General features: G+C 44.9%; 1 long non-coding RNA gene across 2 annotated transcripts in view; it reads right to left on the bottom strand.

The window, feature by feature from the left end:
- Nucleotides 1-27,376, bottom strand: part of LOC138268179 (uncharacterized) — a 279,010-nt gene that overhangs the window by 36,098 nt on the left and 215,536 nt on the right. Inside the window, exon 3 of one of the 2 annotated variants that reach the window (XR_011199950.1) lies at nucleotides 21,187-21,297. This is a non-coding gene — a long non-coding RNA (uncharacterized lncRNA). Of the gene's footprint in view, nucleotides 1-21,186; nucleotides 21,301-27,376 lie in introns of both variants that reach the window. The other variant, XR_011199949.1, reaches the window with a different exon arrangement.

Consider the following 27,376-nt stretch of genomic DNA (forward strand, 5'->3'; position numbering starts at 1 on the left):
GCTGACCTAAGGATCTGGACACTTTACCACTGCTAACAGGTGCTAAAGTGCTTGTACTGTCCGGTTAAACATGGTAATATTGGATTCTACCCAATTACTAGATTTACTTTAATTATAAGTCGCTAGTAGAGTGTGCTTCATGTGCCTAGGGCATGTAAATTAAATGCTACTTGTGGGCCTGTAGTACTGATTGTGCCATCCACTTAAGTAGCCCTTTGAGCACGTCCTCGACCTGCCATTGCAGTGTGTGCAGTTTTATACTGCCATTTCAACATGGCAAAATAAACCTTTTGCTCGGCCCAAACATCCATTTTAAATAAATTATGTTGCCCCTAGGATAGGCCTTGGACAGCTTAGAAGAGATAGACCCTAGAAAGCCCAGAAGGGTAGAGTGCAATGTATTTAAAAAGTAGACATGTACTGTTAAGTTTTACATGCCCTGGTAGAAAAAAACTCTTAAATTCATTTTTCAGTTCCGCAAGGTTTATCTCTCCCATGGGATAACATTGGTGTTACCTTATAACATTTTATAAGTGCAATTTCCAAATGGTAAACTTAATAAAGGCCTCTCAATATAGTGATATAACTGATGTACTAAACTAAAATGATAAAAGCATACAAGAGAAGCACCATACCATTTTCAAATTTCACTAGCCACCACTGATGCATGCCTCATTAATAACAGCAGAAACCACTCTTTTCCTAACTCTCGAGCAACTGCCAGGGAAACAAGGCTGCTAGGTATCCTCCCTTCAATGTGGTTCTCTTCTTAGGAAGGATCTTGTAACCCATTCTCACTTTATTATTTTGTTGCCGGGAATCACTATACACTTTAGTCTTGGGCAGAAAGAAAAGTCCCTACCCAACATAAGGTGGGTGAGAATTCACACTGCATCTGGGACACCATTTTTTTGGTGTTTATATTTCTACAATTATGTCACCTGGTCTGTCATGAAGCCATGACAGGCTGAATACCAAAGAACAGGTTTGCCAAAAGTGCTGGTGGAAGCACTTCTGGGAAATAGTACCAGCCTTTTCCTCAGGGAACTCTCATATTAGCAGGTGTACAGTGCCTGTGGCAGCCAAGGACTCATTTAATAGTAATTTAAAAGTCAACTTAATGGTCAATTTGGATTTTGTATTACTATTTTGAAAAGCACACTTTCAAAAAGTTGCCATTTTTTTGCCTACAACCAAAATGCTTTCCTGCCGATGTACAGCTGTCACCCGATCCCAAGTGGCTCCCTTGTGGTGAGATTTCTATTCTTAGCAGAAAGTGGACGAAGGGTTCTTGGTGGGGAGAGTGTGACTCCTGTCTTAACTGGATGTTATGGGGCTGTACCCAGCCACTTCCTGAGCTTCAAAGGTTCCCTACCTTCTCACTGGAAGATGAAGCACATGCCTAGGTCCGCCCCACTTTTCTCTATGTAGTCGGGCTGACACCAACCCCAGTGGGAGGGGAGGAGATGATCATAATTGATTTAGTGGGTGGACAAAGGCTTGCCATCTGCTCACAAGCTGGAATGGGACATAGAATGTAGACCCCACAGACCTTTCCTCAGGACACTTCTGGACCTGTGAAGAATCAGAAGAAAGATTGCTCTGCTGTCTGAAGAATGTCAATGAAGATTGGTCCTGCATGCCTTGAACCCAGGGCCTGAGAAGTGACTCCAAGATTCTGAAGACTCACCTCCTGTTTAAGCAACATGGACACAACAAGTTCTCAGAAGTCTCTCTCCTTGCAACTGCCCAGCTGACCAGTTCCAAGTAGACCTGCTATGGATCCTGCTGCTGGTCTCTATTGGAGTGAGTCCTAAGCTCCAAATGGTGCCCCCCAGATCCTGGACCTTTGACTAGTCTTAGAGCATACTCCTCGACCCCAAACTGAAAGAAGTGGAACTTATAAGCTTTTTGCCAACTTTCTGCCAGAAGAACTAGCAGACAACGGGTTCATCATTGAAGCCACAGCCATTGATGTAGAACCACCAGTCAGCCTCAACAGAAAACTTTCCAAGACTGAACATAGATGACTTCATGGGGACCGACGCCAAGCAGCATCTAATAGATGTCAAGTCATTCCTGAGCATGGGCTTTGGATTTTGCCCACTTGGAGACTTTCCACCTTTATCGAAGACTAAATTGGGACCCTGCTCCTCAGCAACCCACGTCATTAAGCCTCACTCTGGATCCAGCATGCAGCTTACCAACAACCACTTCTCCTCAATTAAAGTTTCTAAGGCAGAAGGGAAACTGAGACAAACCTGGCCCCTGCATCCAACCCACACTCCATTGTGGTTGGCTTTTACATTTAACTTTGACTCATTCTAGTATAACCTGATATTGTGCTTTTGGGAACCATTTTTAATTTGAACTTAAAGAAATCACATCTCCATTCCTACTTATTGAATTTATGTTGTTTTGGTGTAATTTAATTTATAAAAATATACTCTATTTTTCTAAATTGATTTTAGATTTTTCTTGTGTTTTGTTTTCAGTTTATTACTGTTTATTTACTGCATAAATACTTTGCCTCTACATTAAGGCTGACTGCTTTGTGACCATCAACCAGAGAGTTAAGCACAGGTTAACTTAGTGACTTTAGTTGTTCACTGTGGCAAGGATTGCAATTGTTCAATCAGTCAATCAATCAATTGCTTCAATCAATCAGTCAATCACTTTATTTGATCATTAAATATAATGATAACAGCACATACATTACTTAAAAAAAATCTAAACATGTTAAGAGGCTAAAACCTTAACACTGACCAACAGTACTTACCATTTGAATTTCAGGATATTTAAAATACAAAGACCAGGGCACTAGAACATAAACATTAAAACATAAGTGATTTCCTGTGGTGCAAGGCAAATTTCAGAAAAGTTAAACCACTAAAACACTCCACAGGAGAATTAGGGTGCTGAAATATCCATGTACATTTGCATCTTGTCAGGCCACCACTTCTCAAAACAGAAATTAAAAATCTTTCAGCATAAGAACAATACAAATGTACAAAGAAATGAAATGTAATAAACTGTGCAAAATGCTCATCACACAGGCAAATGAAGGGAGCAGAAGGATCATTCTGGCCCATGGAAGGACATAGATGTCTTCTAATAATCTCCAGTCTAAATCTAATCAATATCATCCAGTTCCATATGTTATACACCACAACTAAGTATGACTTCGAGCCCAAATATGTTTGAATCATAGGATATTCAGGATTGTATGGTTTCATGAATTCTACCTTGTCCCTTTCCTGCTTCTTGTTGGGCCAAAAATTAGTTTTTAACCAACGTTTAGCCGTACTGTTTAATTCCCCAGGGTTTAAAAAGATTGAGGGTCTGCTTACTTTATTGCAGACCTGCTTAATATAGCTAAGTCATTGGATCTGATGGTTCAGATCACAAGATAGACAGTCATCAATAACCTCCCTATTAAACAAGGCATTTTGATTACCACATCAACTATTACTTCAAATTTGTACAGACACCTTGTTGTGTTAGCACTAAATGATTTTCTGTGTGATCTCTTTTTTTCACTGACGTTTCACAGCCACATGCTAGTTGCAGGAAAGCATCTTACTAGTAGGTGGGTGTATTCACTTTCAGCTAGTAATAACACCATAATCACTAATAGGTCCAGTCAAGCCTAAATAAATTACTCCTTGCTCTGCCCTTGGTAGAATCGCAAATTAGCAGTCAGGCGTAACTTGGGAGACTGGTATTTGTAAAGCATTCAACACTACCAAAACATTAAAGAAGTAAAAGACAGAACACAATAACAATCCAACATCACTTTATAAGAATAGAGAATATTTTTATCTTTAAAATTACACTAAAACAACAAAAGTCCAATGTAAGGAACTGGAGATACAAAATGTTAAATATTAAATGAAAAAATGTGCATTCTAACACCAAAAAGGATAAAGCGGAACTCACAGCTTTCTGGTCCTTCTGGACTGGGACAAAGTCAAAGTTTCAGGCCTACTGCAATAGAGAGTGGTTCAGATAGGTTGAGCGGTAAATCTCTGTCAAAGTGTACCATTGTACTTATCGTCAAATTTATCCTTACATCATGCAGCGCAGCACGGTGACTTATGATAGGGAAAGGGAAGGAATGCGTTACATTTACAGAACATTTCTGCCTTTTCCCAGCGCTAGCGTACAAAATGCTGCCCGGTGGCAAAGCAGGCACCCTTGCACCTTCGTGAAAGGGTGCCAGTGTTGTAAGCAGGATAGTTTTTGTGCAGGAAGTGACACCTTCCTGCACAAAAGAAATCCCTTGAGGCATATTCCTCTTTTTATATGTGCTGCAGAATGCACAGAAAGAGGACATAATGAGGAGAAATAAAGATATTTCTCATAACGTCTCACCTGAAGACGTTTAGGTTTTTGATGCATTCCCAGGGCTACCAGTAATGGTAAATCTGGGAATGCCCCAAAATCCGTGGGTGGATGTCTGGGAACTTGTATGCTTCACCCATGGAATGCGTTTCCAGGGCAGAGAAATACAATGCAGAGCAAACTCTAGATTTATCAAGCCAGACAAGGCCACCTAAGGTGGCCTTGCTTGGCTTGATAAATTTGCCTTAAGAGTTGCATCGCTCTTGCTCCACATTGCATGGTGCAAGAGTGATGCAACTCCTTTGATTAATATTGCCCTTAGTCTTTTTCTTGGAGCTTTTCTCTTGATGTTTAGTCCTTGGATTCCTAAGATCCAGAGTTTGATTCGACGATGGTGGCCTGCTGCAGTGCAATGCTTTCGTGAGCCTAAGGAAGTCTTTGCCTTCGGTTTTGACAGAGAGGAGCTCTAGTGCAATGGTAGCTTGACTCTCAACGTCAAGTTGGTCTCCTTCTGAAGCTTTTTAATAAAACTTTATAGACAGTTTCCAAACTTTCAGATCTTGTTCCTTGTTGGTTCCTTTGGGTGGGGAGCAAGGGTCCAGATGCACCAGCACAAGGGTTCAGAGACACTGGATTGCCTGTTTGGGGCTAGGACTCAATCTCCCACAATACACCTGTGCAGTCCAGGAAAATCCATTTGTATCTGGACAGCTGGGATAGCCCTCTTTTTGTCTGCTGTAGGTGACTCCTTTCAGCACTTTTATACCTGTTGATGCTCAGGAAGTCCATTCCTTTTCATCAAGTCAAGCACAGTTCTTTCTTTGTGGAGCTTTGAGAGTGCAGCATGAACAGTTCTTCTGAGTGCATGCTTTCTGCGGTGGAGTCCAAGGGCCCAGCAGGGCAGTACTTCTTCTTCTATTGTTTTAGGCAGTGTTCTGAAGAGCTCCTTCAGCTCTCCCATAATTATTCTCCTTTCTGGGATGGCAAAAGAGAGAGACAGCCCAACTATTGGGAAATTAAGTTCTCCCTGTAGTATGATCACTTCCTGCATGGGGCATATTTTTGACCCAGAATGCAATGTTTTGACAAAAAACAAGATGAAGTAATTCTCTCCCTGGAGTTTTTGTCTGTGTAACCCAACCCAGAGGTGTGGCTAGCAACTGACTATACTCCCTTTCCACCCCCTCTCCTAATCTAATTAGGGGGACTCCTATCTGGCTAGACAGCAAGGACATAGGTGCTGCCTAAGTCCTGTGACATGTTTTCTGCAGAGACTCCTGCCTTTGAAGTATAGCCTATCTACCCAGACCCTTTCTTCCCCTTGCTTCTCCAGGAAGATCTCCTCCTACCTAGTGGGTGTATTGTCGCAGCCCCAGTCCTCTTCACACCTACCCAGGGTGCAGCTTGGCTCAGGCCCTTTTCTCCCCTTGCTTCTCCAAGAAGATCTCCTCCTACCAAGTGGGTGTATTGTCGCAGCCCCAGTTCTCTTCACACCTACCCAGGGTGCAGCTTGGCTCAGGCTGGCAAAGGCTGACTAATCAGAAGAAGCTGCCATAAAGTTGCTTTGGTTAACTTTAGGATAGTAAGCTCTAAAAGTACTTGCCTGTGATAGTTATATTAAATCTGACCCTGACAAGTTGTTGGGTTTAATGTAACTATTGATTTGATACTTTTAATGATATGGCTAGTAACTCAAATCCAAAGTTAGATTATATGCAATTTAATAAAGTCTTACCCATGTCAGCCTATGGGTCTAGCAATACTACCATAGGGAAAATCAACCTTGTCTGTTTTCCCTACCAGGGCATTTAAACATGTTTTATATTGTCCCTGCTTTTGTAAATAGCTATGCACCCTACTTTAAGGGCCCCTAGGGAAGATCTTAGGGGTGAGTTATAAGTAAAAAAAAAAAGGTAGTCTTGGACTTTGGAAATGTTTTTAATTCTAAGGTCAAGTTTTGATAGAGTTATTTTAAAACCAGCCTGCAAGGCAGTCCCGCTTTAAAATGACATGAAACACCACAGCAGTGCACACTGGGGTTGCTAAAACGACATGCCCTATCATTATCTAGGGACTTACAGGTACACTGTTTTTACCAATTAGAACTATACTAGTCAGCAAATACCTTTAGAGGATAGAGCACTGGTCATTGGGCTGGTTTGCAGGGCCCAGGGCATTTTCAGAGAATCAGTCAAAGAATGGAGGGTGATCAGGACAAAAAATGGCTTTCCTACCCATCCCGAGTGTAGATCTTGCATTGCTGGTCCTCACTGCCGGTCACTGTAGTGTGAAAAGCAGGTCCTCATGGGTGCTTCACATTTGCAGTCATCACAGGCAGCAGAGTCTCAGTGCAAAGGGGCCAGTTTGAGGTTGTGAAGAGCCCAAACTTCAGGATTTCACCTTTTCTTCTTGGATGGACTTCAGACTGATGCCTGCCAAGGGTCCAGGACCTGTGGGGAACTTCTGCAGAGCTCAGGCAAGTCAAGTTGCAGGTCCAGGCACATCTGGCTGCAGAAGGTCAGCTGAGCAGTTGCAGTGCTCTCGTGCTTGTTATGTCCCCGTGTCTCAAAAAGGAAGTCAGACAATTGACCCTTGGAGTCACTCAGGTTAACCTGAAGGTAAGCAGGTCAAGTCCTCCTTCTCAGACAGCATGGCAGTCCTTGAGCAGCATGGCAGTCCTCTGGCAGCAGGGTAGCCCTTCTTCTATACTGTCCACAGGTTGAAGAGTTTTCTGATGATCACTTCTGGGGGTTCAATATTTGTACCTGGTACCAGCCTTTGTGTGGGGACGGACACCCTGTCCTTTCCCCACATCTGGTTCTGAAAAGTTCTTCCCTTCTCCTGTCAAGGCTTCAAACTGCCTGGGGTGAGAATGGGCTGATGTCAGGTCCCTTTGTGTGTTTTGGAGCCAAGCCTGTTGAAGTGGAAGTGGGGTAGAGCACAGCTCCACCCCAGCCAGCCTGGTAGGTTGATCCATCCTGCCCACACCTAGTCCTTTTGTGTCACTATCTTTAAGCAATACACAAACCGCAACAGCAGAACCAGTTACAGTCTGTGGCCCAGGACACTGGCAGAAGGCATAGATTGTTAGAACGAGGAAAGGCCACCTTTCTAAAAGTGCCATTTCAGCATTGTGACTTACAATCTGGCTTCACCATTAAAGAGGATTGTAAATTTCAATTAATTTGAGTCTAAATATTATAGTTCTACATGCTCCCAATCTAAAGTTATCACCTATTAAATATAATAAGATAACCCAGTGTTAGTCAATGGGAGTGAAAGGCTTAACAACAGTGAAAAAGCACTTCAGGGTGTTTTCTCCGCTAGGATTTATAAAAAAAAAAGTACATATGCCCTGCTATTTAAATTCAATGCACCCTGCCCTATGAGCCTTCAGTCCTATTTTAGAAGTGACTTACATGTATTAAAAATGAATGTTTAGGCCTGGTAATAGCATTTTTTATGCCAGGTCGAAATGGCAGTTTAAAACTATTCTATGGGCTGCAGTGGCAGCCCTGAGACAACATTAAAATGGCTATTTTAGTAGGCGGCACAATGTGTGCTGCAGGCCCACTAGTTGCATTTAATTTACAGGTCCTGAGTAGATGTAGTTCCATTTACTAGGATCTTACAAGTAAATTAAAAGTACCAATTAGGTGTAAGCCGAAATGACCATGTTTGAAGGAGAGAGCACAAACATTTTACCTCTAGTTAGCAGAGCCAGATCCAACAGTCAATTCTTGTTTAGTACCCCATGTGAGTACGTCTTGCACTTCACAGTATACTTTTGCTTTTCCCCTTCTCTCCACACACTCATCCCATCCTCCCTCTTGATATTCTTCTGTTGTGTGTCAGACACCAGACCAGATGGAGACCTGGTGATGCTCTAGATGTTGTCCTGCCACTTATTGAACCCTGTCTATGCCCCCCACCCTCCTTCCTGATGCTCCTCTATGGAGTGCAAGGTCATGGATAGTGTTCCATTGCACTTACCAATGGCCCTCTCCCACACAATTGTGATAGTATCTATTGGCTCTGTCATTTCTGGTGCTTGTAAACGCTACAGCACTGTCGAAGCCATGGCAGAGATCAGCAGTGAGAAATGGGTGTACTATATGGTAAGGCAGGGGCCTTGTTGTGAAGTACACTCACATTTATCAACTTGGGTCCAGTCAGAGTTATTTGATCAACCCTCAGCTCAACCCTTTGGTAGCTATGGTACAGGGCAGTAAGGCTTAGCCAAGGAGCAATGTGTAAAGCAGTTAACAGCACCAAACAACAAAATATGAAAGTCACTGAACAAGAAAGAGACACATCAACAATTTATTAAAAAAAGAGTACAATTTATTAATGTTTAGAGTCTTTGATGACTGACATCTACCAGAACGTTCCAGAGATATGATTTTTAATGCATGTAAAAACTTTAACATCAAGCACAAACAAGCACTGGCAAGGCAAAACTTTGCACACTTTTGAAAACTTTGGAAACGTTTGAAACACTGCATTTGGTGACTCTGGGTAACCAAATCTGACAGGACAGAAGTCTAGGAGTCTAAGAAGGAAACTTTGGACAGCTACCTGGCACCAGACCTTTAAAGTGAGTTCCAACTCTTACAGGACAACCACCATTGACTTCTGTGGAGGTGTCCTGATGCTAAGGGATGCAGGTTTAAGTATGATTAATGGATGCTCTAAATGCTATGTTGTTCACAGGAATGAAGTCGTCAAGTCCTCGTTCCACAAGTGAATGGGGGAGACTTCGGCTACAGATCTCCAGGTTCCATGAAGTCCTCTATGCAGGGGTCAAAAGGCAGCTGATGAAGACTTTTTATTCTTGCAACACAGTGATTCCTGTGGAAACCTTTGGTGGGGGCTAGTGTCCCTTGGAGTGGACAAAATCAGTTACAACCTACACCCACAGGCCTAGTAGAATTGGGTGCAACTTCTTGCTATTCCCAAATTGTCAGTTGAAGGGCCTGGCATCCAGTAGTGGCAAAACGGATGCGGTGGCTGTTCCAGCTTTGATGTCCCCAGTGCTGCTCTGGGGGGGGGGGGGGCAGCCAACTGACCTTTGAAGTCTCTGCTTCGGTTTAGGCTTGGAATCTACTTTTCCACAAACCAGGCACACAGAATAGGGTCCAAACTCCAATAGCCCAAAGCACAGCAGAGGCAATCAGCCTCTCTTTGTGTGCTTCCAATGGGTGCAGAGTGGTCTCCTTCTTGTGCTTGGTCTAAATCCAGTGAGTACTAAAGTCTCGGGCACCAGGGGTGTCCCTTATATTACAGTAAAGTGCTCCAGGGGGACAGCACAGTCACAAGCCAATGGGTAAGTAGGTCCCCTCCTACCTGCTGAGACAGTTCAAGTGATGTGTGGCATCTGGCTATTCCAGAGTGTGTCTTGCATGCTACAACCAACATGGCTGAAACCCCCTCAATTGTGAGTGCCTTGTAAGCCCACTCCAAGGGGTGACTACCATGGGAAGCATGCCCATGGAAACTGGTTCTGAAATGGGTTTTCCCTTGCTTGGCCCTGGCTCTACCCTGTCTAGAGGAAACAAAAGGCTTCCTGCATTGGAGTGTTGTAATAGTGGCCCTTCAAAGGTGCCATCACCCTTTGATGCAAGCATTTTGGGCTAACACAACTTGCAGCCCATCCTGGGGGCTGGGGATAGCACACCAATGCGGCAACAGCCTTTGCCTCAGCCTGAGAATCATTCACACATCTCCCCAGGGAGAGAGAAACCTCCCTCAGTTCCTCTGCCTCTGTACAGTCACTTGACTAGCTTTAGGCAAAGAATGGCAACTTTTTCAAAAGTGGACAGCATTAAAGTGAACATAAACATTGACTGCATCATTGAGTCGTCTTTAATGTCCCTTTTAATGTTATGCCTTCCATGACATGGTTAGGTAGCCTCTGTCAGATGTTATATGCATTGTAGTGCCAACTGTTAACTCTGCAATTAATTTATAAGGTTACATAACTGTCCTCAGCAAACACTGACACTTCAGGGCTTTGAGGTATAGATAAATCAGAAAATACATGTCTATCTTAACAATATACATCTCCTTGCCATAGGGCTTAAAGACCTGCCTTGGAGGAGGCTTACACATATAGTTAAGTGACTAGTGGACTTTGGCATTAGTGGCAATAACAAAGTTGTTTGTGCAGTGCATGCACAGTCTCTCCAGTCTGCAATGGCAGCTGAAAGACGTGTTTTCACTTTGTCACACAGAGAGGCACAGCCAGTGCTACAGCTCTTGCATGCGTAGCCAGCCTTACATACCCTTGGTACCTGATGCCATGTACTAGGTACTTATAAGTAAGTCAGCAAATGCCAATTGGGAGTACCCAATTACACATTACATTTTTAAGGGGGAAAAGCAACAATGACTGAGGTCTGGACAGCAGGCCTCAGTGCAATCTCATAGTCGAAACCCAGCAGCTAGCAGTCCAAAATTGGGGAAAAATGTTGGGTGAAACCTGCAAAAAGCCTGTTTTCTTACACCAGCCATCAGAATTATAGACAGAAATGTTTTTGCACTACAAAGATGGCAACTGCATTTTGTGACACCACGTATGTTGCCTCTTCATGCTGCTTCATGCAATGCAATAGTACACAATGTTTTCTAAACTTTAAGAAGGCCTTCATGTTGCATCATCATGAAGCATCATACAAAACAGCAACCATCATAAAAGTATGGAAAATTACTTTCTGTGCTTTCAAAGTGGTCACCACATTCCATGATGGAACGTGTTGATGAAGCGCATGTTGTGTCATACAACACAGTAGCCACCTTTAACGCATAATACTTCTAACAAGGACAGTCACTACTATTGGCTTTGCTTGTGCCCGTGCATTTTAAAAGAGTCCTCATTGGCAAAGACATTTGGGTTGTATTAGACCTGTCAGCTTTAGGATGGTCTTCCCCAAACTTTTTGCCGACCTCCTCTATTTTCACTAACCAAATTTTTGCTGACATTAGTGTTTGTGCTCTCTTCTTAAAACATGGTAAAATCATCCTATACCCAATTGGCATATTTAATTTACTTGTAAGTCTCTTGTAAAGTGGCACCACCTATTCCCAGGGGCTGTAGATTGAGGCCCTCATTATGACATTGGCGGGAAACCCTACTTACCGCCAAGCTGACGGCTGCCAACATAACGCCACAGGGGCAGATATCTGTTCACCATATTATGAAACACATACACCAATCTGACAGAATTCAGCCACACACAAAAATCTGCCAGACCAAAGGTCAGTGATAAACTGGTGGTATCAAAACCCACACCATTACGCCAACAGAACTACGCCCACCACATTATGACCCATGAATCACCACGGCAGACATTCAACGGCGGTAAACCATTGGTGGTACATACCGCTGCACTCACAATGGACACCCACAGACAAAACACCACCACATTTGACAATTCAAACACACACCTATACACAAACCACACCCACACACCACTATAAAACACACCCCACATTAACCACAACCCTTTAAGACTACAAAGCATTGCCAACAGAGAGACACCAAGACCACTCACACAACCAGAGCCACACACTACTCACACCCATACACCACTGACGCACTCCACATCACACACCCCAACACATTACCCAACACATCCTCACCAACACACCTCACATAACACCCATGGCACCACAAAGACACCCCCGTTTCACAGAGGAGGAGCTAAGGGTCATGGTGGAGGAAATTATCATGGTAGAGCCACAGCTATTTGGAGCACAGGTGCAGCAGATCTCAATAGCCAGGAAGATGGAGCTATGGCGGAGAATCGTGGATAGGGTTTACGCGTGGTATAGCACCCAGAACTGGGGATGACATCACGAAGAGGTGGAACGACCTACGGTGGAAGGTACATTCCATTGCAATACACCAGCTTGCTATCCAGAGGACTGGCGGTGAACCCCCACTTCCTCCCCCACAACTCACAGCGTGGGAGGAGCAAGTCTTGGCAATACTGCATCCTGAGGGCCTGGCTGGAGTCAGAGGAGGACTGGACTCTGGTAAGTCGAATCTCTACCATTGTCATCCCCCTACCTGCATGCCATCACACACGCTCACTCCCATCACTCCACTACATCCCACACACCCCACCATCACATCTCACTCATCCCAATGCCAAGCCCTGCATGCTGTACCAATGCATGGACACCCCTCACAGCCCTGCCTGGACACACATCACTAAAGCATCCATAGCAGAGAGAACTAACAATCCCACCATACACTAACATACACAAGTGAAAGCTGGAACGGCAAAATCCAACCATAGAGGGGAAGCCATTGTTGTACAACATGTCAGACACATTAAACATAACACATCATTTACATCCCCACAGGTACCCCAGCCAATGTCAGCAGAGAAGAGGTGTCAGCACTATCCAGTCCCCCAAATGAAGAGGCCCACAGTGATTACAGCAACTCTGGTCTTCAGGATCTGGATGACCTAACTGGCCCATCAGGGACCACTGGACCACGGTTCAGGGACAGAGGCACAGGCCAACAGGGAAACTGGGAGGACTGCTGTGTGCCATGGGGAGGACAGGCCCAGGGAACCAACTCTCCAGGAGGCACTCACCAAGATCCTGGGAGCCTACCAACATTCCCAAGACATGATCGGCCAGATCATGGACAACGTGCAGGAGAACAGGCGGCTGTAGAAGGGACAGTACAGGGGATCAGGGAGGACTTTCAGGCCATTACCAACACCCTGATCTCTATAGCAGGGGTGCTGGCAGACATGGCCAACATTATGAGGGAGGCAGTCTCACGCCAGCAGGCCCCTGCCACTAGCCAGACATCTGATCAGCCTTCCACTGCCGCTAGTGGCCAGGAGGCCCCGCCACAGGACTCACAGGTCACCAGCACCCCTCCCCCTGCATAAGGTGAACCACCCCGAAAACGTTCCCTGTGATCCAGACAGATGCCAGAGACACTTGCCAAGACCCCTGCAAGGGAATGAGACTCTCCTGACTGTCACCCTTGTGTCCCACTCAGTCACCCTGTCCACGATGAACTGCCAATGCTCCCCTTCCTATGTCCCCTTGAAAAATGCACCTGTTCTACAAACAGACTGGAACAATATCCTAGACTTTCCTCTATCATCACCCCATCCCATTGCACTTGCCCCCTATAAGTAAGCAGTTCAATAGTTGGCGGTGTGTGCCCCTCCTCATGCCTTGGTGGCTAGGGATATTAGTGGTGCTGCAATGCAAAGTACGTAGGCCTGTGCCCTGTGTGTGAGGGTCCTGATGTGCATTAGCATCATCTGACGGAGGAGTAGATGCACTGGCGATGGAGGGAACTGCATCCCACAGGACCCAGGAAGCAGAGTCCACCGACGCTGAGGGCACCAGTGGGACAGAGGGAGAGGGGACCACCATGGCGGAGACTGGAGGGGAAACTTTAGACAGAGATACCTCCTCTGATGGAAGCTCCCTGGTGGTGGCGGACACCTCTCTGACCACCCCAGCTACAGGTACAGCCACCACCCCCCTGTACCAGCACCACCCTCCCAGCAGCCCCTCATCGAGTTGCCCGTGCCCGCTCACCCAGGAGGGTAGGCATCTCCTAAGCCCCAGGATCCTCAGGCCCTGCCCCAGTGAGCCCTGCTGCCCTGAGTGAGGAGGCTATTGACGTCTTGAGATCCATCTATGAAGGTTTGAAAGACGAATCACGGGTGCCATCTTGAATGGAGAAAGTCCCCTTTTTCCTTCTTCCATTCTTTTTTCTTTCTTTTTTGTTTTCCTTTTTTACCTTTCCTTTTGAAATAATCTCTTTTCTTTGCAAATGTATCCATGGAGACGAGTGGTTCTCAAAAGTTGCATTAATAGGCTACGATCTGGCGTTTCTCCATTCAAGATGGAGCCCGTGATTCGTCTTTCAAACCTTCATAGACGCGTGAGACGTAGCGTTTGCGTTTTAGCTTGTAACGCGCGCAAGGTAACGTCCTCTTCCCGCGATAATGGGAAGGGATTTACTGTGGAACTTAAAGTATGGCGGACGAATGGAACGCCTTGTTTTCCGGATTTCGGAGCTGGCAATTCGAGCTCCATTTTGGGTGCTCTATAATGGAATTTAGATTGAGGTGAGTGGGGTTGGCACATTACTATTTACGCTGACATCGCAGCAAATATTACCTGATGGTACTATTAAATTTATATACCCTTCGTTTTAACTACGATAAATGTATTGTTTTAGGTGTCAAGGATACACCTCAATTTTGTATGTAGCCATTTATTGATGACCATCGGTTGGTAGGTGTTTTTGTTAGACTTTGGGTGGATCTCACGGGGTGTCTATTACTTCACTCGTCACTTTTTATATATAATGCATTGTTTGTTTACAGAGTCGATTTTAGTTAGTGGTTAAGAATTTTGGGATACTGATGGTCTTCGTACTTTACCCAGAAGAGGTATGACTTATTATGTTTTGGGTCACTGTGGATACACCTTGTGAGCCCTGGCACATAATTGGTTTACTTGGAGTTTGGCCAGGCACGGGTTGATCTTGAATTTTTGTATCTTTTAGTTTACTAATTGTTCGTGATTGCAGTTGCTTTGATTTTATTCTAATAGTGTCATTATTATATATTTTTTACGGGTTGTGCCTTGGTTCCTCCTTTTCATTTTCATACTAGAAGGGGCCAATTTATGGGTTCATTTTGGTACTAAATGGTTATAAATGGGTGTAAACAATAAGATCTTGAATTTGATTTTGAGTGTGTGGATTATATTACGAATAGATTTCTGTTATTTGTGGTATGTTAACTTACATCAGTTTTGTGAGTTATGTACAATGTATTAGTGATTAATGTTAAATTACATATTTTTCTTATATTTGATATGTTTTGCAGCCTTGAAAAAGTCACGGGGAGTATTCACTCCCATGACGAAACATGTGTTGGCTGTCTTGTGCTGCATTAAAAGATGGATTCTTCACTCACAACGAATTCCACTGGATTTTTGTTCATCTGCATGTCTAATTTGACTTTGGATTATTGAAATATGAGTTTACAAATTCTGTACTATTCAATTTTATAGCCGCAAATGTATATTCGGGTGCCTAGGTCTCTGTTTTGAAGTTATGTATATCTGTGTTTTCACAGTGTTGGATGTAGGGGAGAATCCTCTGAGGCCGGGAGCACCGTATCTTTAAATGTTAGAAAAAAAAAATCGTATTCTTATAAGGGGAATGTTGAGAGCGCTTTCTTTCCCTTAATGCTTCTTCCCTTTGGTACATTACACATTTAATGAAGGGGAAAGAGCCTGCACCAGCCAGCCTAAAGGAGAAGGAGCCTGCACCGGCAAGCAAGAAGGACAAGGGGCCTGCTCCTGCCACCCGAAAGGGAACGGAGCCTGCCCCAGCAGGCAAGAAGGGAAAGGAGCCTGCACCTGCCACCCGAAAGGGCAAGGAGCCTGCACCAGCAGGCAAGAAGTGCCAGGAGCCTGCACCAGCAGCTGTCATGGAGCCCCCACCACCAACCATGATTGTGCATCCATCCGAGGGTGCAGGGGATGAGCAGACGCCTCCCGCACCGACAGCACCACCACACTGCATCCATTCGAGGGTGCTGGGGTTGTGCAGGAGCCTCCCACCACCAGCACCACCACAGTGCATCCATCCGAGGGTGCAGGGGATGTGCAGGGGCCTCCCACCACAGAGCATCCATCTGAGGGTTCAGGGGATGTGAAGGAGCCTCCCACCACCACCACCAGTACCAGTACCACCACAGTGCAGCCGTCACTGCCGGCAGATGCAATGTAATCCTGCCTCTAAGGCTACTGTGCGGCCTGTCCACTCCAGAACCAGTGGGGTATACACCCACTCCAGAGACTGTGGCCATGCACTCCCTAGGACCAGGCACAAGGCATGTTGCCCCCTCCAGAACCAGTGGGCAAGACTCCCACTCCAGAGACTGTGGCCTATTACTCCACAGGACCAAGCACAGGGCATGTTGCCCCCTCCAGAACCAGTGGGGTATACACCCATTCGAGAGACTGTGCCCGATCACTCCCCAGGACAATGCACAAGGCAGGAACCCCCTCCAGAACCAGTGGTCTTGTTTCCGCTCCTGGCTGAGGTGCCTCCCCCTGAGGTGCCTGCCTATTGACCACTGATGCCCCTGCAGTGTTCTCTTTGTGCTGATCCAGGTGACAAGTTGTGCCTTGGACTTTGGCCTGTGGCCATGTGGCCCACGCGAACTGAGGACTGGGCAGTGTCCCTTGTTCTGTACATTTGTAAATAACTGTTACATTGCCTAACTTATTAATTTTTTACTGTGTTGATATTATTACACTCGCTTTAGTAAATTATTTTTGTCCTTGCATTTTTCAGCCGATTTCGGGGGATTAACTTGCTTTCTTGTGCATCTGGTTGTGCGTATGGTGTCTGTGTAAGGGGTGTGTGTTGTGCGTGTGTGCGTGTGTCACTCTTTTTCCTCCCCCCCTCCCTGGTGTGCTAGGCAGCTGTACTCACTGTCGTCATCTTTGTCGGCGTTGGTGTTTGTGGTGGAGCAGAACATAGAATATCATCGGAAATACATGCAGTTCGGGTTCCATGGCGGCGTGGTTGATCCCTGTGTCTCCAATGGGGAGTCCTTTCACTTCTGAGCTCAGTTTCCACCCGGCTTTTGATGTAGTCGGAACCGTCCCGAAAAAAAGGTGGCGGATTGTGTTGTTGAAATATGGTGGGCGGAAGTCAATGACTTCCGCCTGGCTGTAGGCGGCTACTGCCGTGTTGGCTGTTGTTTACATCCTGGCGGTCGGTGTGGTATTGGCTGTCTTTTGGAGATCTTTCTGCCATGGTCATAATTTGGCGGTACTTACTGCCGGCCTTTTGGCGGTATTACACTGATTGCACCACCCACTTAAGTAGCACTTGCACATGTGTCAGGCCTGTCATTGCAGCCAGTCATTGCAATTTTAGGCTGCCAGTTTGATCTGGCAAAATAAACCTTTTGGCAGGCCCAAACCATCCTTTTTAATATGAATAGGTCACCCTATGGCAGGCCCTGGACAGCCCAGAACGTAGGGAGCAGTGTATGTAAAAGGTAGGACATGTGATGTTAACGGTTAAATGTCCTGGTAGAGAAAAACTCTTATGTTCATGTTTCACTTCTGCAGGGCCTACCTCTCCATAGAAGAACATTGGAGTTACCTTAGTACATTTTATATGTGTTATTTCCATATGTGATTAGGTGAGCAGTTCCTGTTTGGTACCTCTGGAATCACAATTTAAAATTCCAACTGAGAGTGAAAGTCAGATTTTAAATTATAATTCTGAAAATGCCCCTTTTAGAAAGTTGGCATTTTCCTGCCCTAATCATTTAGTGCCTGCAACCTGTCTTTGGTCACATGACTGGGTGTATCTAACAGTTGGGTTTTGTGTTTTCCTCCTAGACAGCCACACACAAGAGAGAGCTAAAATGCACCTGGATTGGCTATCATTGGCAGGATGGGTGGGAGGAGCTTGGCACAGCCCCACTTATACTTGAATAGGCTGTGTCTTGCCTCCACACAAAGGGCTGCATAACCCCCTGTAGTTAGCCAGGAGCCATACAAGGAAGGCAGGATGCCTGGGGACTTTGAAGGGTAATGTTAAGAAGCTTCTCCCTCACCTCAAAGACACAATGGGTTATAGGTACTGGACCTCAGACAGCAACTCTTTAGAACACTTTTGGAAGTGTATAGTCTGCCAGGAGGAAGGTCTGCTGTGCTGCTGAAAGGACTGCCACTCTGCTGGACTGCTACTCCGAAGGAATCACTGCCCTGCTGTGCTCTTGCCTGAGGAGGAAGAACTGGACCTGCAACCTCATGTTGAAACCGGCGCTGCAGAGTTACTCCAAGGGCTAATCTGCTGGCCTCTTGATCTGAGCCTCAGGGACATAAATGGCTACACAAAGAGCTCCTAGACCCAGCTGTAGAGAGGTTCTGACCCTCAAGTGGTGCCTCTCAGGTCCAGAACCCTTGGTGTGGCTCTGCAAGCCTAAATCATGCTGTTGGGCTCTTTGCAACTGCAAACAGGATCTTTCGCACCAATATTGCACAGCTTGCACCAAAAATCGGTATGTGGAGCCAGCAGACCTTTGCTTTGCACTGCAGCATTGAACGCTTGTGAGGGACCACCAATGTTTAGATGTAGCATGCCCATCCGCGACACTCATCCTGCTCTTCCCACCATGCCAACAGCCACCCGCAACACACTACTCCTCGTGGCTCTCAGCAATGCGACCAGGACTCTTGCCACAAAACATGAGAAGGTAAAACTTCAGCAAAACTAATCTGGGACTGTATCTGGCCTGCACTTCATCGCAGGTGGCCTGAACTTTTGACTTTGACCCAGTCCAGTGTGACAAGAGAACCACGATTGGAGCTTTGTGCTTTTAGACGCTATTTTACACTTTAATATTTGAAAGATCACAACTCTTGTTCTACTGACTAGATTTTTGTCGTTTTGGTCTTGTTTTATTTGTTAAATTCAGCTCTATTTTTTCTAACCTAGTGTGGGATTCTGCTTATGTGGTGTTTTCCCTGTGCTCCTGTTTGATATGTTGCACAAATACTTCACAAATCGCCTGTACAGTATGTTAAGCCTGACTGCTCTGTGCTAAGCTACCAGGGGACTCAGTGCAAGGTAATATAGGGTTTGCTTGTGCTTTACCCAGACTAGGGCTCACATTCCAGTCAAACAACAATCCAATTTCTCACAGGTTGCTTCTGCAGTAGGATTCGACAATGTTGGTTGGTAACTAGAAATGCAAGAAGATAGTAATTAGATGTACAGAGTTCAAGTCACAAATTAGCAATTCAATCAATCTGTTAAGCAAGAAGGACTTGTACCACAATGGAATTAATGTGCCATTGCCAGTAAGTTACATTTGACACCAATTAAAAATAGGCAAAGTAATCGAGCCTCGTTACAGGGTAAAGCAGTGATCATGTCTGGCTCCATTTATTAGCCAGGTAGTCACATTATATATGTGCCATAACCGACTTAGCAAGGATATAGGAATATAGATGTAGAGGAAATTACCATGACCCTTTTTAGATTAAATTCTAACTGATGAAATGAAAGTTCTACTGGCTAGGGTGGCATTGGAACCCCCTACTGGCCTTGCTGTTTTCAAATCGCAAAAGCAACTGCTAGATGGTGTCATAACCTGAACCGATAACACATTTTATTTTCCAATAGATTTTTATGTTGGTCTCCTATAGTTAAGAATGTTGTATATCACTTCTATGTTTATTTCACCATTTAAATAAATTAGGCTTCTATGCTAACACACACCAGATATAAATACAAGAGTTTTAAAAACAAAGGTTTTACAAGCATTTAATCAGTACAGTTCACGTTACAACAGTTGTTGTTCATTGTATAAATGTGCCTGTTGATAGTAATGCGTCATTTCATTTATACCTACTGCTACCCATCAACGCATTAATGTGACATATATTTTTTCATCCAAACAATTGATCTATCATTTGACAGCCGGGTGAGTTGGAGAAACCCCCATCCATCAGCTTTGCTTTGTTACAGCGCTTCATGGTTAACGAGGTGCAGCAAGGGATGCTCCACACAGGCTGCTCTTCCCCGCTCAGTTGCTAATAAGTAGATCAGACCACTTCATCAGCCTGCAAGTGAAGAAGATATGATTGCCTAATAAGCATAATACAAACTTAGTCTGCATTAAGACGTTGTACATGCACGTTGCCTATAGACTACTATAGAGAAAATACTATGTTCTTCGCACCTCAGGTACCTTAAAGGTCCGCTGCTGCTCTTTGTACAACTGCTGCCTCTGCCCTCCTTGACTTATGGGGGCTCACAGCAGGCTCGTCCTCATCCCTCTTAAAACATTCACTGCCATCTTCGAAACCTTCATCGACTCACCGAGGGGCCAATAGGACAACAGACATCAGCGCGCTGGTCTCTCTCAAAGCTGGATAAACGGGATCTACTCTAGGGTTAACAGTCTCCGACATCTTTCAGAGCTGTCACTTCTGAGTGCATATGCCATGCACTGAAATTAAGCCAGGCACAACGCATACACCATTTAGTAGCTGTCATACCCCGTGTTAGTAGTGATGTGCATATATGTTTTACGTAGAAAATCCGAATAATATTATTTACTGGGGTTGAATAAGTTTATGTCAGGTGATATAAAATGCAGAGAGCTTATAACTGTAAGTCGCAGCGGACAGTCAAATTCCCCCAGTTTCAACAACACATTCTCCCTCTTTTTGAACAGCAAGCGAAGAGCCGTAAGTGTTGAGCTGAAGAAAGTTAACTATCTACTTTCGTTAATTCTGGCTTTAAAATTTAACCTAGCTTCAAACGTTGTCAAAGTAAACAGTCCAGGGCCAACTCGCAGTTAGTGTTCTTGTTTATGGCCTGCTGGCACACTTACTTATTGTTTTCATATCAGGCGGTCCCCAGTGTATCCACTGTTTACCCAAGGAACCTAAGATAGACGGTTGGAAAAATACATAAGCTACATTTCTATAATTATATGTAGAATCGGACAACTCTGTGGGGTGCCAAATCTAATACAGTCTTGGGGGGTAAAATGCTGAAAAACAAGCAGAAATCGACCTATAAGCCTATTCAGGTATATGAGGCTACAAAACTGCATCTATCTGCAGACAACAGGTACAACACAACTTGAAAAATGGCACCATTAGTTTTAACTGGTTAATCATAGATTTGTATATAATTAACATGAACTTAACACAAATCTATGATTCATTGTTGCTAAGAATACAATGTAGATTTGTGGGTTTAATTAGAGTTTGGTGGGACGTGAGACTTGCCTTAAATCAGATATTCTTCCAACTGCCAGCTTTGTGGTCCCTTGCTTCATTTAGAGGTGGGACAACCACTGTGTTTCGGACAGGGATCCTCAGTTGGGTCCACCATATTTTCTTCTTGTGGAAAGATGTGCACAAAACATTTCAAATCGTAGGAAGATGCACTCATTAATTTCCACATTTTGTGGAGATTTGTTAAGTCATGCCACAGTTATTAGCAAAACAGAAACAACTCTTTCAATGGAAAGTGAGACTTAACTATAATTACAGAGTAAATGTCAATTTCTCTATAATATATGTTAGAGGGGCACTTCTGCAGTTAAAGTTGATACAGCATTCTTGAGATAAAAGACTCTTTATTGCTATTAACTTTCTCCCCCCCATAATATCTGCCACAAACTTTGTAAAGAAAAGTACAAAAGAAATTTACTGCAGATTGATTCACAGTCACAAAAGAATCATACATTGCACTATGACTTTCAATTAGGGAGAGAACGCCTCTTCCTAATTGTGACACGCAAAATTAGGTTTCTGCATTGCAAAATGTTTTTTTCTTGTCATAAACAGCCCGATTCTGAGAATTGGGCCATTTGTGACAAGAAAAAAGCTTTTGTACATGTGGCCCTTAATTGGCTGGAATCCACCTGAAAACATCTCAGAGGGCAGCCATCTTGCTTTCCTTATGTTTGATATGTCAATAGAAAACTGCAAGTAGTTCAAAATGCCGTGGCCCGGCTTCTTTTACATTCACCGAGGCAGGTCTCGGTTAAAATTGCTCTTGCTGACCTTCATTGGCTCCTAGTGGAACAACGCATAGTGTTTAAAACCCTGTGCTGTATGCACAGATCACTATACAACAGAGGTCCTAGTTATTTAAAGACCCTTGCAACTTTTTATATTCGAACCAGAAAACTCTGATCCGCTTCAGCAGCTCTTGCCTCTGAACCTAAAGTTAAAAAATCCAGATGGGGAGGTACCACAATGGCGTATCTTGGAGCCAAACTGTGGAATGTCCTCCCCCAAAGTCTTCGGTCTACGAGTCATGAACTGAATTTTCGGAAAGGACTAAAAACGTGGCTGTTCTAATATGTTTTGTTAAGCATCCTTCTTTTTTGGAGAGTTGTCCTCCTAGCGCTGGGAGGACTTCGGGTAGCCATGCGCTATACAAATGCCGTAACATAACAGAACATATTGAGCATCAAGATGGTCACACATGAAAGGAAGGAAATACATTGATTGTTTAGTCCTGAAAACATCTACAACATCAGTTCAATTGGTGCATATAATTTACTATATTTCTTTTACAATGCAAAGGTCCCAATTAGTAAAACAAACACCCTCCCTCAGGTTTGTGAACATTGGGAAAAAGAAACAAAAATATGGAAGCACCAGCATAACAGGAGAGCTGAAGTTTTAATGTATGTAAATGGCCTGATCTTTGGCTACTGTTGGCCACAGTGGGTTATATTTTTAAATTAATCTATCAAAATCAACACGATGCAAGCTATTGCAAGTATAATCCCTTACGTAGGCACCACAGAGACAGAAATTGCGGAGAAGCATTTGTTGTATTGGCATACAACAAGAGGTAAATTCAAGCATGATTGCATGTTGAAGGACTGTCTTGGAAATCAGTATTGATCATCTACCAGAGTAAAATGTTATTGATTAGTCAATAAACCAACCACACAGTGAGTATCTGAGGGCATAAAATTCAATGGGCTTCAATATTGTTATGACATGCTAAACTAATATTATTATACTCAAGGTGACACTATTATCTGGGTAACGACTTTCCTATCGGGTTCTAAACTGGTTTACATTGATGGTGTCTGCTAAAAGACAACAAATGGGTGCACATAGCCATGGGCATGCAATATTCTTGACTTATATGACTTGATCGCAAATTTCAATCACAATCACTAATGAGTGATTTAAATGACAGATACAGAAGTGTGGTTGCCTGAAATGCATAGAGCAATGTCATCTGCTGCATTTACGTTTGGCATAGACCTTGGTTAACAACAACAGCTACAATCACACCCCATACCTGAAGAGAACAAATGAGGACAGGGGAGGAAGGTCCTCAGACACAGAGGGGGACATTAGACTTACCACAAATAAGTCCCGAGGGCACACACCAACTGAGACTCTCTTGTTGGGATTGAATGAGGGGGGAGTCATCCTCGGAGGTAGAAAGTTTACACTCCCTTGCTGCTGAACTCACAGCTGTGGAGACTGGCATGACAAAACAGGACCAACAGATGCAGCTCCACAGCTCAGGTCCACAACAATTCAATTCCTGAAGGGTCATCCCTATGGCTGTAGGTCTGGGCAGTTACCAGGCGACGTCAGCATATGTTGACCCCCCTCTCTTTAGGAGAGCACAGCAGAGCTCCACTCTTGGACACCTGTCTGCATATAGATCTCTGCTCTTCTTTTCTCTCCTTTTGTCTCTCCTCTTCTTTTTTCCCTTCCACTTTCCCCTTTTCTTTTTCCTTTCTCCTATATGATTTAGTGTTACAGTATTTTGAATATTCTTAGGGGTCCAGCAGCAGACCTCTCCGTATCTTCTTGTGACAGTCGTTACATGTTGATGAAGTCTGATATGGCATGGAGATTGTGAGGAGTGGGGAGAGTGGTTGGTTACAGGGAGGATGAGTTTTACAGTTTTTTTCCTTTGAGTTTTAATGGTGGTTGGTGGAGAACAAGTGCAGCAATGGGGTAAACTGAGCAGCGTGAGGCAGTCGACAATTGGAGGGGTATCGATACAATTGCACAATGGTTGTGACGCCTACCCACATTACACCAGGGCTCACAGTAATAACGTGGAATGTGAACGGGATGGGAAATGAAATCAAACACGGGTTCGTGATGACCTATATCAAACACCTACAGCACAACATAGACATGTTACAAGAAATGCATTTGCAGGGAACTCAATGTTGTTTTCTGGGGATCGGGAACATATGTGGCCCTGGCCCATTAGGGATACATCTCGGGCCAAGGGGGGTAGCGATTTTGATTTAAAAAATCTCCCCCCAGGGCACATATGTGGGAGTCAGGGGCATGTGGGCCAGGCCGGAACTTATCTTGGTATGTATCCATGCACCTCCCTGTCTCCAGACCCCCACGTTGGCCAAGGTGGTAGATATTTTGCTAATGACCCTCACTTCTCTCCATAATCTGGGAGGAGGGGGAGATTTTATCAATTTTATGAAACTATTGCCAGATGACTCAGAAACTAAGGGGGAAATACACAAGCTACCCCGATTTGCAGAGTCAGTGGCACTGTCAGGCTTGTGGAGATGCAAACATACCCATGCCACACAATACTCTTACTTCTCAGGGGCTCACAAAGTCTACTACCAGATGGACTATATCTTTCTGTCTGATCAGGAGGTGGAAGGAGTGTCCCAGGTAGAGTACTTATCAAGGGGGCTGTCTGACCACTTGCCACTTCTGGTTCAACTTGAGACAAAACCCAGAGCTCCAGGCACACAATGGAAACTGAATGCCTGGGAACTTTGCAGTAGGGATATAGACTGGGTCATTGTGAGAAAGTAGCCTCTTTCTAGCCTTGTTACCCCCACTTTTGGCCTGTTTGTGTGTGTATGTCAGGGTGTTTTCACTGTCTCTCTGGGATCCTGCTAGCCAGGGCCCAGTGCTCATAGTGAAAACCCTATGTTTTCAGTATGTTTGTTATGTGTCACTGGGACCCTGCTAGTCAGGACCCCAGTGCTCATAAGTTTGTGACCTATAGGTATGTGTTCCCTGTGTGATGCCTAACTGTCTCACTGAGGCTCTGCTAACCAGAACCTCAGTGGTTATGCTCTCTCTTTACAAATTGTCACTAACAGGCTAGTGACCAATTTCACCAATTTACATTGGCATACTGGAACACCCTTATAATTCCCTAGTATATGGTACTGAGGTACCCAGGGTATTGGGGTTCCAGGAGATCCCTATGGGCTGCAGCATTTCTTTTGCCACCCATAGGGAGCTCTGACAATTCTTACAGGCCTGCCACTGCAGCCTGAGTGAAATAACGTCCACGTTATTTCACAGCCATTTTACACTGCACTTAAGTAACTTATAAGTCACCTATATGTCTAACCTTTACCTGGTAAAGGTTGGGTGCTAAGGAAGGCAGAACAAAGGACTTCCTCAGAGAGAGGGTGTTACACCCTCTCCCTTTGGAAAATGGTGTGAAGGCAGGGGAGGAGTAGCCTCCCCCAGCCTCCGGAAATGCTTTCATGGGCACACATGGTGCCCATTTCTGCATAAGCCAGTCTACACCGGTTCAGGGACCCCTCAGCCCTGCTCTGGCGTGAAACTGGACAAAGGAAAGGGGAGTGACCACTCCCCTGACCTGCACCTCCCCTGGGAGGTGCCCAGAGCTCCTCCAGTGTGCTCCAGACCTCTGCCATCTTGGAAACAGAGGTGCTGCTAGCACACTGGACTGCTCTGAGTGGCCAGTGCCAGCAGGTGACGTCAGAGACTCCTTCTGATAGGCTCCTTCAGGTGTTGCTAGCCTATCCTCTCTCCTAAGTAGCCAAACCCTCTTTTCTGGCTATTTAGGGTCTCTGCTTTGGGGAATTCCTTAGATAACGAATGCAAGAGCTCATCAGAGTTCCTCTGCATCTCTCTCTTCACCTTCTGCCAAGGAATCGACTGCTGACCGCGCTGGAAGCCTGCAAAACTGCAACAAAGTAGCGAAGACGACTACTGAAACTCTGGAACGCTGATCCTGCTGCCTTCTCGACTGCTTTCCTGGTGGTGCATGCTGTGGGGGTAGTCTGCCTCCTCTCTGCACTAGAAGCTCCAAAGAAATCTCCTGTGGGTCGACGGAATCGTCCCCCTGCAACCGCAGGCACCAAAGAACTGCATCACCGGTCCCCTGGGTCTCCTCTCAGCACGACGAGCGAGGTCCCTTGAATCCAGCAACTCTGTCCAAGTGACTCCCACAGTCCAGTGACTCTTCAGTCCAAGTTTGGTGGAGGTAAGTCCTTGCCTCCCCACGCCAGACTGCATTGCTGGGAACCGCAACTTTTGCAGCTACTCCGGCCTCTGTGCACTTCCGGTGGAAATCCTTTGTGCACAGCCAAGCATGGGTCCACAGCACTCTAACCTGCATTGCACGACCTCCTGAGTTGTCCTCCGGCGATGTGAGACTCCTTTGTGTAACTTCGGGTGAGCACCATTTCACTCCTCTTTGTAGTGCCTTTTCTGGCACTTCTGCGGGTGCTGCCTGCTTCTGAGAGGGTTCTTCGTCCTGCTGGGTGCCCCCTCAGTCCCCTGACGCAATTGGCGACATCCTAGTCCCTCCTGGGCCACAGCAGCATCCAAAAACCCTAACCGCACGACTTGCAGCTAGCAAGGCTTGTTTGTGGTCTTTCTTCAGGAAATTACTTCTGCACGACTCTCCATGGCGTGGGGCATCCATCCTCTAAAGGGGAAGTTTCTAGCCCTTGTTGGTTATGTAGAATCCTCAGCTTCTACTGTCCAGTAGCAGCTTCTTTGCACCCACAGCTGGCATTTCCTGGGCATCTGCCCATCTCCGACTTGCTTGTGACTTTTGGACTTGGTCCCCTTGTTCCACAGGTACCCTCATTTGGAAATCCATCGTTGTTGCATTGCTGGTTGGTGTCTTTACTGCAGAATTCCCCTATCACGACTTCTGTGCTCTTTGGGGAACTTTATTGCACTTTGCACTCACTTTTCAGGGTCTTGGGGTGGGCTATTTTTCTAACCCTCACTGTTTTCTTACAGTCCCAGCGACCCTCTACAAGGTCACATAGGTTTAGGGTCCATTCGTGGTTCGCATTCCACTTTTGGAGTATATGGTTTGTGTTGCCCCTATCCCTATGTGTCCCCATTGCATCCTATTGTAACTATACATTGTTTGCACTGTTTTCTAATACTATACTGCATATTTTTGGTATTGTGTACATATATCTTGTGTATATTTGCTATCCTCATACTGAGGGTACTCACTGAGATACTTTTGGCATATTGTCATAAAAATAAAGTACCTTTATTTTTAGTATTTCTGTGTATTGTGTTTTCTTATGATATTGTGCATATGACACTAGTGGTACTGTAGGAGCTTCACTCGTCTCCTAGTTCAGCCTAAGCTGCTCTGCTAAGCTACTATTATCTATCAGCCTAAGCTGCTAGACACCCTATACAC

The sequence above is a fragment of the Pleurodeles waltl genome, chromosome 12, assembly GCF_031143425.1.
Source record: "Pleurodeles waltl isolate 20211129_DDA chromosome 12, aPleWal1.hap1.20221129, whole genome shotgun sequence".
Lineage (NCBI taxonomy): Eukaryota > Metazoa > Chordata > Amphibia > Caudata > Salamandridae > Pleurodeles > Pleurodeles waltl.